We start from the raw sequence: 13,114 nt of genomic DNA, 5'->3' as shown, positions 1-13,114 counted from the left end.
CACTGATGACCTAATTAATTAAATCTAGCAACAATCAAGGGAGGTGTGGGAGGCTGTATTAACCCGTTTTACAGACAAGGCAACAGGTAAGGATTATCAGGGAAATTGTAACTCAGAGAGGTTGAGTGCCCTTCTCACAGCAACACAGTATCAGAAGCAGAGGCCAGGGCCTTCCCATAGCCCTTGCACAAAGGAGTCATGGAAGAGAAGAGGAGGATGTGCCACGGAGGTTTGGAACAACACTCTCCCTACTGGGAGCCCTAGTATTTAAACAATAGTATGAAGTTAGCATCCTGGATGACAGAATATGAACACGTCCAATGTCACTGGGCAGACCAGCTGGATCTCTTTCTAGGGAACTCAAGAAAATGCCAAAACTGTCCATCACTCCTTTTTTGCTCATGTCAATACCCTGAACCCACACAGCTTCCTTGCCAAACTGGAGTCCTAGGCATGTCCTTGCCCCAGGGACTTTGCACTTTCTATTCCCTGTCTGGGATGCTGTTCCTCTAGACATCCACATAGCAGGCTCCCTCCTTCATCTCCTTCAGGTCCTTGCTCCATTGCTCCTTCTCAGTGAGGTCTTCCCTGATCATATTCCCCAAACCTGCAGCCACCCATTCCCTCCACTTCCTCCCTCACCCTGGGTCTCCCATGGCTCTCCATCTTCCCAGTTTATCTCTCCCTGTTCTTGACCCCACTAGAAAGCAGCTGCATGAGAGCAGAACTTTTGTCTGTGTTACTCTTGAGTCCTAGAACAGCACCTGACACACAGTAGGCACTCCATGAACATCTGATGAACAAGAAATGAATGAAACCTCAGAGCTCTCATCTGAGTCCTAAGGGTTCAGGAGTCCCTTTCCATCTGGAGAAATGAACAGCTGGGCGGAAAAGCATATGTCTGCCAAGGTCAGGCAGCATGGCCATGAACGCTGGAAGGGCTCCGCCTCCTGGGAGCACCAGGAGGAACCCTGCCCCGGCCCATCCACACAGTCCCCGCTGCTCACCTGTCTTCAGCTGGATGTGTCTATCCTAAGTGAAGTTCTGGTGCTGTTGAGAGTACCTGGGGTGTGGGGGTGGAGGTAGGAAGAGCTCCGCAGGTTCTTTGAGAGAAACCACTTCTTTCTGTCTTGAAACTGGTCTAACCTGGCCCTCGCCTTTATCACCCAGACGCAGAAGCTGGTAAAGTCTGGAGGATGCTGGGTGGCTGGCTGGGTGCCTTCTGGAATCCATAGTATGAAAGGAGAGATAGAGTTCACTGTGGGGGGAGGGGCTGAGTCAGCACCAGGTGATGGTGATGAAGGGTGCCCCTTAGACACCTTGACAAAGTGTGTCTGAGCTCTGGGCATCAAGGGCGCTGCATTGCCTTCAGAGACATGTCCAGGCAGGGGAGACAGAACACTTAGACCAGCACTGTCAGCAGCTGGCTCTAGCTGTGGGGACAGGAAGTGCCTTTGGATCACTAAACACTAGTCCTGAAAGCCTTGGGCCATCTGTTCTTCCGCCACCATTCCACTGCCTATCTCTTAAAATGACTGTATTCATTGGGTGCTTGGCCTTGTTAAGAGCACTTTCATGATTGTCTTGTTCGAGCTCCATACAATTCCAGAAAAAAAATGAGGTAGGGCATTTTTCTAGAAAAAGAAGCAGAGGGTCAGAAGGGCAAAGTGAGGTCCTAGGTTACACAGCCCATAAGTGGCAGCGCTAGTCCTTAATTGTGTCTCTAGGGTTCAAATCCTGAGTTCTTTCCACACTGCCTACGATGCCAACACCTTAGCCCTGCAAATGCTTTTTCCCAACATCTCCTCCTCCCAACATGTGGCCTTAAGAAAGATAGCAATCCTATGTTTTGACAGCACTTTACAGTTTACAAAGAACTTTCTCAACTTTGATCTCCTTTGCTTCTTAAAGGTCCTAGCTCTGCCACAGACTAGAGTGGAGACCTTGGTCTGGTGAGTTCGCGTCTCAAGGCTCTGGGATTCTCTTCAGTAAGATGGGAGAGGTAGACTAAATGAGAGCGGGTCACAAGATATGTAGACCAGTGGAGCATGCTCTCCATCGTAGCTTCGACCAGAGTATTTCTATGCTGACCCATTTTCTTTTAGCCACCGCATTCCATGATATGTGAAGAAAGGGATTCCAGACATAATGTCCACTGCTGACATTCTCCTTCACCTCCCTGCCCCTTGTGTCTCCTGGAATGTCTTCACCATGCCCTGGAGCAACCTGCCCTGGGAGCTGTCCCAACAGGAGGGGAGGAACCATGGCTACCCCATATTATGGAGGCCAGTCCTTTTGCCCTGAATCTGGGTGGCTGGGGTGCACACAGGTCCTTGTCCCTGTGGTAGTGGCTGTGGAGTAGAAGATGGCCCTGACTCATCTCTTCCTGGAAGAACGTGGGGTGCTAGTTGTAGGGCACCCTCCTATGGGGGGATTGTAGACTGAGGTTGCAAGGCTGGGCCAAACTCTTTGATCTGTTACAGAGTCAGCACATGTCAAGGGGCCTCCCCAAAACTGCATGGTGGCCTAGGATGAGTTCTGATGCGCCACACTTCCACCCCCTGCTCCTCTGGGGACACGAAGCCAGCCCAACTATTCCCAGGTGGGGCTTGGGGACAATCATGGGGCAAGGCTATGAGGCAGTACTTGTTGGACCACTGCCCTCACAAGTTGCTCACAAGTCCTCTCCTCCAGGGAGCTGGCCCTTCACTTTGTCTCTTTGCAGCCCCTGAAGATGTCCTGCCCTTTCCACAGTGCCTGTGGTTTTGCTCAACCCCTCCATGGGGAAGGTTCTCCCCACGCTGCAGCCTCCCATGAAGCCTGCCCTGACTGCCTGGTTGGATGTGACCTTCTCTCCTCTGGATGCCTGAAGCACTTGCACCTCACTTGCTCATGGGAGGACAGAGGTGTCTGCATTTCAGCCTTTCCCCTCATTAAACAGGTGCGCTGAGCTGGGGAAGCACACGGAGTGACTGAGTCTCTGCATGTGTTGTGCCTAGAGCCATCGTGGCAGGAGCTGTTTTGCAAACATCACATCAGATGCAAGAATGAGGGAGGAAGGGAGGGAATCCAAAAAACCATGGGGCAGTCCCCACACATCAAGCACTGTGCTGAGCCCTTTGTACCCACAGTCATTCGTCCTCGTGGCAACATTAGCACATGGGTCCCATTAGCATGCCCATTCTACAGATGTGGAGCCTGGGCCCAGAAAAAGGTAACTTACTCACAGTCACTGTGGTGCCAGTCCTTACCCTAAGGTGCCTGGGGAGCTCATGAGGTCATGCATTTCCTCTCTGTGACACCTGTTAGAGGTGCTGGGCCCTTGTAGGACTCTAGGAGGTCTTGAAGCACAGTTAAATGGTGCCAGGAAGTGGGACAATGCCCCATGTTCTTGAAAGGCAGATATGGATTTCAATATCAAAGGATGGGGTCAGACCAACAGCAGCCTGGGGGTGAGCCCTGGCTCTGACCTTGAGCTCATCACTCAGTTCCCTCAAGCTTCAGCTTCCTCACCGTAACTTGGAGCTGCCTCATACCTCACAGCATGGCCGTGAGGATTAAGTGCGAGAGTGCGTGTGTCAACACTTGGTAAACTGTGAAGAATTACACAATTACACATTCTCACCACTATTTCAAAAAACACAACAAACCCGAGGCATGACCTCTTACTCTCCAGTGATCATTTTGTTAGTTTCTAAACGACTCCAGTGTGTCTCATTCCCAAACAGCCCACTCTTGGTTACTCATCCACTGTAGGTATATTTCTTTATTGCCCTTTGTAACCAAACTTGTCAAAAGAGTTGTCTTCATGGATCGGGGGAATGGCTAAAGAGACAGAGTACCTGCCTAGCCAGCACAAGGCCCTGAATTCAAACCTCAGTTCCTTCCTCCCCCTGAAAGAGTTGTCTTTACAAGGTCTCCACTTTCCCACCCCCATTCAATTTCAGCTTTTGAGCTGTTCTTGCTACATTCATGGGTGGCTCTGCTGTGGATATACCCAGCAAGACCCTTTCTGCAGTAAAAAAAAAATTTTTTTTGGCAGCACAGAGGTTTGAACTCAGGGCCTCACAGCTGCTAGGCAGGCACTCTTACTGCTTGAGCCACTCTGCCAGTGGAAGACCCTTTCTGTCCTCATTGCCTTTGGCCTCTCAGCTGCACCTGGCACTGGCACTGCCCCCTCTGTCTCTGCCCCTCCACTCCCTCCTAAGATACCCTCCTCTCCTGGATTTAGGATGCTGCCTTTGTCTGGTCTGTCCTTCTCTCTGCCTTCCTTCTTTTCCCACCCTCTTGATGTTGGGGTTCCCAGGCCTGGCCCTGAGCCCTCATCTCTTCTGTCTCTCCCCTCTCACTAACTGATAATATTCATTCCCATGACTGACAGCCCCCAAATTTATATCTCTAGCTCAAATTCCCAGCCCAGACTCAGACTCATATATCCCACCGCCTACATGACATCTCCCCTGCGTGTCCCACAGCCGTCTCTGATGGAACATGTCCAAAATGGAACTATTGATTGCTCCATCCCTCCCTCCCCTAAATGGGTACCAGGTACTAAAGCCAGAAGCCTGGCGTCAGCCTTGGTGCTCCCTCCCCCTTGTCTTCACATCTAATTCATCAGTCCATTCTGTCATTTCTACCTCTGAAAATATTTCAACTCCATTCTCTTCTTTCTTCTCTGACTGCTACCCTCTCTAGGGACCCTCCTTTCTTTGTTTTTGCACTTGTCCCACTGACCGAACTCCCTACACTATAGCCAGAGGCATCTTTTTAAGATGTCAGATAATGCCAGCCTCCTGCCTAAAACCCTTGGATGCATTTCATTGTATTGCCACTCCTGGCCTGGGGTCCTGGTCCTTCTGCTGCCCCCTTTGGTGACCTTCCCCAGCCCTCATGTTCCAGCAGGTGGATGTTCTTGGACAGCTCTCTCTGCCTAGCATCTTCTTCCCCATTTCCCTCCTGCTGGGCCCCCCGGCTGGGTACTCTCATCTCTTAGGTCTCATCTTAAAAGGCAACTCCTCAGAGGTTGCCTCCTTTTCTAGTCCTCCCATCCTTGCATCTGGCTTCCTACAATTGTTTTTTCACTTATTTATTGCCTGTTTCTCCTGATAAACCATAAGCTTTAAGAGGGCAGGAATGTGCCTGTTTGGTTTGCTTCCATCATCCAAACTGAGTGCTCAGTAAATACTTGCACAGTGGGCAGAAGAGAGGAGCCAGAAAAGGTACAAGATCATCTCCAGGTGACTGAACTAAAGGTGTACTGTGCCACCAGCCTCCTGTTTGGGTCTTTGACCCTCCAATTTTGTTAATTTCCAAAACATACATGTAAACAGAGCAATGACAAAGAGGATGTGTAGAGCTGGTGTCCCTGGTAGGGGTGAGGGATAATAACTCACAGATAGATTCAGAGGATCAATGGGTTTCACATAAGGGAAGCCATAAAAGATGCAATTACTAAGTAGCTACTGCATAGCAGGACTGGCCTAAGTAATTTACATGTATCTCATTTTTCATAAATAGAAACTTTGCTTTTAGTTTTGAAAGATATATAACATTAATTTTGAAAAATTTTTCCTTTGGTGATACTGGGGTTTGAACTCAGGGCTTCATGCTTGCTAGGCAGGCGTGCTACTACTTGACTCACTCCACCAGCTCTGTTTCCCATTTTGAATGCATATCCTTGAGCACAGATTATTTCTTTGGAAATGTGTATAATGCTTTTTTTTCCCTTTTCACATATTTAATTCTTTGAAAGTCACTGAAGTTAAATAAGACCAGAAAACATATGGGAAGTTATTCAAATAGGAGATTCCCAGATTGTATCCTGGAATAGGATCTGTCCAGAGGCCAGGTATTCATCCTGAAGGAGTGGATGGAGCTTTGGTTCTGAGTGTGATGAGAACTCTGGGGAGGAGATCCTGGGGTGGTGGTGGTAGTAGATTGGATAGAGTTGAAAAGGGCATCCCAGAAAACAAAATGAAACAAAAACAGTGAGCAGACTTGATCCTGATTTAGGAGCAGGCCAGAGTGAAGACCTCCCAAATAGAGTGTTCTATTGAGGAAAATAACTTTAAGATGAAGGAGAAAAACCTTTTGTCCTAAGGGGTGGATGGTTTTTCAAGAAAAGGATGTTTGGTACTAAAAGGTCAGGATAATCTGCGGTGATGAGTGTCTGTGTTCTGTAAAAACTCCACGCAGACTGATTGATTTATGCCTTGTTCTAAAAAAGATCTGTGCTCAGCATGTGCTCTGTACCCTTGGAATTTCTTATGTTTTGATGCACACAGAAGCACCCAGAAGGCAGAGGCCATCACAAGCAGGTGTGTCCCCCCAGACCTATGGCAGTGCTGGGAAAGAGCAGATGCTCTGTCATGTTTGCAGATGTTAATGATGACGGGAAAGGCCATGATTTCATTCATCAATGAATTTCCAGAAAAGAAGGGAGACAGGGAAGGAGGGATTCCATAAACTGTCAAAGGAGGGATTCAGGGGACAGACGGAGTCTGTGTTAATCAGGATTCTTTGGTTCCAATTGATGACAAACACTTAACCTGAACTAGTTGAAGAATTTCTTGGTTCAGATGTTGAAATTGCAGCTAGGCCTGTGGGGTGACTGGACAGGAGGGTTCTCACCTAAGGAGATGCAGGGCTTTATCTTCCTTCCTTCTTCCTCTCTGTCTGTTGGCCTCATTCTTTTTCATGCCATCTTTCTGCATGAGGCGTGAATGGTGGCAGCATCCAGGCCTCACATCCCAGGTCTAGCATCACCTTAAATGATGTCCTTCTTGAGTCCCAATGACAAACCCCATAGAATAGTTGATTGGCCTAGTATGGGTCACATGTCTATCCCAGAGGCAGCAGCTGGGGATCTATAGTTGACAGCCTTCAAGTAGAAGCTGTGTATCATGTTTAGGAAGAGAAGCATCTAGAGGATGAATGAGTGTCTCTAGATGACAGTGACTCATCCGGTCTGTGCGTTTTGGAGACATATTCCCCAGAGCCTACTGATGGGAGACAGAACTTCTCTGGCTCTATCAAGTCCCTGTGTCCTTAGACACATCCCAAGGTCTCTCTACTCATCCCCAGAAGCTCTAGAAAGAGGTAAACACTGACTGTGAAACAAGTGTCTGGCTCTCTAGGTTCTGGAAATGGGCTGGGTCTTGACCTCTTGCCTGATGTTCAGGCCTGTGTTCTGGGTAGCAGAGCTGTGCTGCAGGCCCTGAGAGTCAGCTGCCATGACAGCAGCAGGTGCATAGGCTTGCTGTGGACTCAGGCAGATCACTAACTGCTAGGTCACAAAACACTTTAAATCTTTACTCAGACTTTCTTTCTGGCATGCTAGGAGCTGCCACCTGCAAGGCTTTTGTCTTTGCCTCTTTTTCAGCAGAGGACATGGGCCAACTTAGGGGCATGATGGTGTGGCAAGTAGTCAATGAATGCTTCCACTTGTCCAGAAGCACATGGTAAATGACCCTTGACATGAAAGGAAAATCCTGGCAAACTTATAAACACGACCAAATCTATGATTATGATGTGATATTTGTAGCTCTCTTCTGAGTAAATGAAAAAGCTAACATTTGTTAACTTACAAGTTATTTCAACATAGTTAAGACTCTCTAGAAAACATGTGTACAAATCTTCTTTGAAGAAAATATACATTGATAAATAAAAAATACAAAATCCCCATAAAAGTGTCATTTGCTCCTTAAAAGAAAAAAGATAAGGTCTACATATAAATGGTAAGAACTTTCCAGGTAAGGCCAGTAAGAAAATTCAAATGCTTGTATCTTCTTTAAAAGTACAAAACTTAAGTCTGTCACTGACTTCACGTCACCCTACTAGGATCCTATTTCTAGGCTGGACCGACAGCCAGGTTCTATGATGGATTCATGGCTAGTCTTAGGATCCAGGATAGGGCTGCCTACCCTTAGCCTCAAGGGGTGGCTGGGTGAAGGTAACAGAGGCCCCTGCTCTTCAGAGAGAGGTGGGCTTGACCCAGAGTGGCCGAAAGAGCAGTGGGCTTGGAGTCAGAACATGCAGAGTGAGAGGTACATCTCAGGGCAGCTCTGCAGTGAGGTGCTCTGCAGCCCCCAGCTGTGTGAGTGCTCTGGACAACCACCAAGTCCTCTGAGTCTCAGCCCCTCACATGTAATGAGGACATCATCAGCTCCTGTGCCGAGGACTGAGATCATACCTGTAAGGTGGTTAATGCAGTGCGTGGCACAGAGCACATGCTCAGTAAACACTAGTTAGCAAGTCTTCTTTTTTCTCACATACTCAGTGCCTGACACACAATGGGAATCGATAAATAGTTTTGAAAGGATGAGTTATTATTACTATCTGGGTAGCCTTGAGCACAAGAGACTGTGAGCTCCACAGTATTCTGGACCATATTTTATTCTTCTAGCTCTGAACACAGCTTTGATAAAGGAACCTGCTTATATTAACTAGGATTCAGTTTCCTCATCTATAAAGTGGGGCTAGTATTTGCTCTACTTCAAGGTCAAATGAGATAATGTGTAAACTGTGACACAGATGTAGGTTTTGCCCACGTGTGCGTGTACACGCACATACACAGCGTGTGTGGCTATTTTCTGCACTGGAGGCAGCTGTCTGGGCCCTCCAGGGAGCCCTAGCTCTTCTACCCAGCTTGACAGGAGCTGAATGATAGGCCCTTGGAGCTGCAGGAATGCCCGGGTTAAGGGAGACGATGGGAATTTGTTGAGGGCCTGGTCAGCAGACAGCTGTGTTTTTCTTCAGCCGGGAGAAGTCTGGGGTTGGGCTTGGGCTGGAGATATACAGAAGGCTACTGTAAGCTAGCCTGGCCAGACGTCTGCGTTAGACAAGCAAGAAGATACAGGTCACTGGACACCAGTCACAGGCTCTTGCGAGGGACAGGGAGTAGTCAGGTCTTAGCTGGTGAAGCCCAGGACTGTCATTTGAAGACAAGGACCAGGTGGGCTCTTGGTCACAGCTCAGTGGGGAATGGGGATAATCGTCTTTAGATCAGAGCAAGCCTGTCCTTCTGGCCCAGCACTCTGTCTAACCAAGGTCTTGGGCCAGATTCAGCTGAGTGGTTGGCCCCTCTTCATGATGGTAAAATTCCCCCACGATGACTATCTTCTTGAAATTTCTAATACAAGTCACTGCTCAAATCCCCTGTGCCTGTCAGGCCACAGGCTACATTGTCTTAGACCCTGTTTCCCTTCACTTGCTGGCATTTCCACATGCTCTGTCCATACTTTGTGCATAACTGTTCCTATTGCTGGACTCCACTCCATGCTCGCCCAGGCTATCCCATCCCAATGGGGAAATCAAGTTCCTCCTAGTGTTCCCTCTCATGCTGCAGCTAATGGCTGTATCTTGAGAAATAATGGCTGGAGGAAGCAGCAAAAGCCTTCTAGTTGCTATGGAGTGTTAACTGATGAATTCAGCTCTTCATTTTGATTGGAAGGAAATAGTTCTAGAAGAGACTCTTGCGTTAAAAAAAATATAGAGCTGCCAACTACTAAAGGCGTTCATTCAGAGGGGTCTTTGTTGCCAAGCTGGCTTCAATTCCCTTAGCCATGCATTAACACTAATCAGACTCTGGCTGGTGGAGCAAATGTGCATTAAAGTTTAGGGACAGAAAATGTGTGTTAAGTATTAGTGAGAAAGTACCAAATTGGACTGAGCTAGACATTTATTTCTTTAAAGTGCTCACTGTATAAAAATTACCCACCTGACTGGCAGTTAAGATAAATAGTTATGTTAATTACAAATGAAAGGTACATGGACTATCATCTAAAATATTAGGTCAGCAGGCATTTTATGGTTTGAGTCATCCATCTAGAACAAAATCCCTGTTAGGGCTGGTCCATCCTGATTGCAGGAAGAACAGCGAGTACCTTCCTGTTACTGAGTGTAGAATTGTTGGGGGGTGGGGGGGGTGGGCAGTGTGGCATCATTTGGGAACCTATTAAAAATGCAAAATTTTGGGCCCCATCCCCGATCTCAGAATCAGAATCTGCATTTTTAGCAAGGTGCCCAGGGGATTCTTGGGCACATAAAACTTTCAGAAGGGCTGGTCTGGATCAATGTTTCTCAAAAGAGTAGCCTATAGATAGATGCTCACATCTGAAATTCCCAGGGAGCTGGTTACAAATGCAAATTCTGAGTACCATTCAACCTTCTGAATCAAAGTCCAGGAATCTGCATTCCAAAGCAACACCCAAGTGGTTTTTAGGTTCATCAAAACATGAGACACAGCTGGGAACTGGTGGCTCAAGCCTGTAATCCTAGCTACTCAGGAGACAGAGATCGGGAGGATCGAGGTTCAAAGCCAGTCCGGGGAAATAGTTCACAAGACCCTTTCTCAAAAAAACTCATCTCACACACACACACACACACACACACACACACACACACACACACACACAAAGAGGGCTGGTGGAGTGACTCAAGGTATAGGCCCTGAGTTCAAGCCCCAATAATGCAAAAAAAAGAAAAAAAAGTGAGACACATCTCTCGTCCTTCCCATCTCCTCAAGATCCATTAAGAATCAGTTAATACAGGGTTCTGTGTCAAGTACAGAAGGACTTAGATGAAGCACTTCTCTGCTATTCAGGAGTTTATAGCAACATTGCTGCAGTTGAACATGTTGAGAACAAGTTGTGGTGTGAATACCCAGAAGGATATTATTGATTAATTCACAACTCACAACGCATCTGAGTTTCCCGTCCACACTTGTGAATATATGTCCTCCCTGAGGGTAGAGAACAACTAATGCCTTGTCCTCATCCTTCCCAGTTCTCCTCTTGGAACTCGGTAGATTCCTACTCTGAGCAACCATTTGTTCTCTTGAGCTACTGAGAGGAGCCCAGCACAGCTCAAGCCACCCCAGTGTCTTGCCCTAAGCAGACAAGTAGGTACCCAGCGACTTATTTCATGAGCCTTTTCCTCCTGTGCCCAGCAGGTCTTCTAAGGACCAGGCAAGCTGTCCGTCTGCAGCTCTGTCTACGTCCAGTTCCCAAGACATGGGTCAGTAAAGGCCAGATCAAACCTTGGTGTTTGCAAGAGCTCAGCCCTTTGGGATGGTGCAAGCATTCTTTTTTTCCTTGTGATGTGCACACTGAGTTTCTTTAGAAAGAGAGACACAAACCACAGCACTCTCTTTTAGAGATAAGAGAAACCAGCCTGCATCTTTTGAAATTCAGTGTGTGACAGAGATGGGACAGTGTGTGACAGAGTCCAGCTGGAGGTCTCTGTTGATTCGTAGCCTCAATAAATGGCCAGGAGGCAGCAGGCACCCCACAATGGTCCTTTGATGGAACAGAGTGTATGCTGGGCTACCTAACTCTGACCTTGGAATTCAAAACACAGAGCCAGAAGGACAAAGCATTGCCTTCCATCCTCAGGGCCTAGCAGTCCAAATGGGCAGTTGCACAGTGCTTCATGGTTTTCCCACACTACCTTCATCCTTTCAGCAACCCAGTAGGGCCATCACCCCTTAAAGGGGAAACTGATGCCAGAGATTAGTCATGTGCCCAAGTCACACAGCTGGAAAGGGGCAGGATGGGCTGTGAATTTGGTTCCTCTGATTCTAAATTCTAGTTCCTTTTTCCCCAACCATAATGCCTTATTTTTCTCCTGCTTATAAGCTAACATATTATTTTAACTAGACCAGGGATTCCTTTTGGACAAGCTTTCTCTAAATTATACCAGTGGGTGCAGAATGAGCATGTGATGCCCTCTCAGCAGGCATGGTGGACAAAAATAAATAAATAAATAAAAAACAGTCACTGCTTCTTTATGTTGTGCCTCTGGCAAATTCTCAGGAGGTGTAGCTGAAAAATCAGAGCCAGATGGCTCCATGGCTGTGTAGTCGCCCTGGGAGGGACATCTTTGCAGCTGAGGAACAAGGCATGACCATGCTGGACCCCAGCCCTCCCAAGTCTCCTGGTTGCTTTGCAGTACCACAGACTTAACTCAGCTCAGCAACTCTTGCCCAAAAAGACTGCTATTGAAGTAAAGCAAGAAGAGAGGACACGTAGCAAGCACAGTGTCTAGGAGGCATTACTGCTCATCTGAGAGAGTCCCCCACAGGCCTGAAGGTAGATGGTGATAAAGGGGAATGTGACAGCACAAATAAGACTCCTGTCCACACCATCATTAGACTCAACAGATAAATGTGGCTCCGTTGTCAGAAATGACAATCTGGGTGTTACAAATAACTGACTTGCCATTGTGATTGCTAGAGCTGAGGTTCAGAAGGAAAGCCAAAATCTGAGTGGTGACTGAACTTCTGCCCTCTAAAGGGTCTCCAAAAAGCAGACAGGATTCCTGCCCAAACCCCTTCCCCCATGCAGGAGTGAGCTGGGCACCTCTGATACTTTATCCCAAGGACTCTAGCTTATGTCTTATGCCTTCCTCTTCGTGTGAAGCAAGTCCCAGAAAAAGCATGAGGACTAGGGCCACACTGGGACAGGGACTCTGTGCTGATTCTGTTGGGCTGCTATAACCAAGCACCACTGGGATCACCATAGAACTGTTGCCCCCTGCAGTTCTGGGGGCCAGAAATCTGCAATCAAGGATAGGTAAGGTGGCACTTCCTGCCAAGGGTCTGGAGACAATGTGTTCCTTGACTTTCCCAGATTCTGGTGGCTGCCACTCCAAGATAAATTCTTCCTAAGACCTTAAGCTCTGTCATGTCTTTTGCCATATAAGGTGATGTGCATGGGCTCCAGGAACATGGACACAGCTTTGGGGGGCCACCAACCACTACACTCTGCTCTGGATTAACTCTTAATTTCCCAGAAAAACCTACCTGCTTGGCTCCTAACCATAGTAGCTAGAGAGGGTGCACCAGCTCACTGAGTTTTCCCGACTGCTCTGGCAAGCCCGAGTTGTGCTACCTTTCACAAAGAGAAACAGAAACTCTGAAGTCCACACTCCTTCCGAGGGTTCTGGCCTGAGTCCTGTGGATCTCAAGGGTTCCCAGATGCTCTTCAAGGACCTTTAAGGAGGGGAAGAGGGGATGAGAAAGGCTCTGTGCTCCAGACTCCCTTCTGACTTCTATGATAGGGTGCTATGTAAGATTTTCTTTTTGTTCCAAAGGGTAACACTAAGAAAATAAAGT

At 47.6% G+C, this 13,114-nt stretch overlaps 1 protein-coding gene across 3 annotated transcripts in view; it reads right to left on the bottom strand.

Moving 5' to 3' along the window:
• Nucleotides 1–13,114, bottom strand: part of Crtac1 (cartilage acidic protein 1) — a 131,478-nt gene that overhangs the window by 50,397 nt on the left and 67,967 nt on the right. The window lies entirely within an intron of this gene.

This window comes from Castor canadensis, chromosome 7 (genome assembly GCF_047511655.1).
Source record: "Castor canadensis chromosome 7, mCasCan1.hap1v2, whole genome shotgun sequence".
In the NCBI taxonomy this organism is placed as follows: Eukaryota; Metazoa; Chordata; class Mammalia; order Rodentia; family Castoridae; genus Castor; species Castor canadensis.
This window is presented reverse-complemented; position numbering and strand designations above follow the sequence as displayed.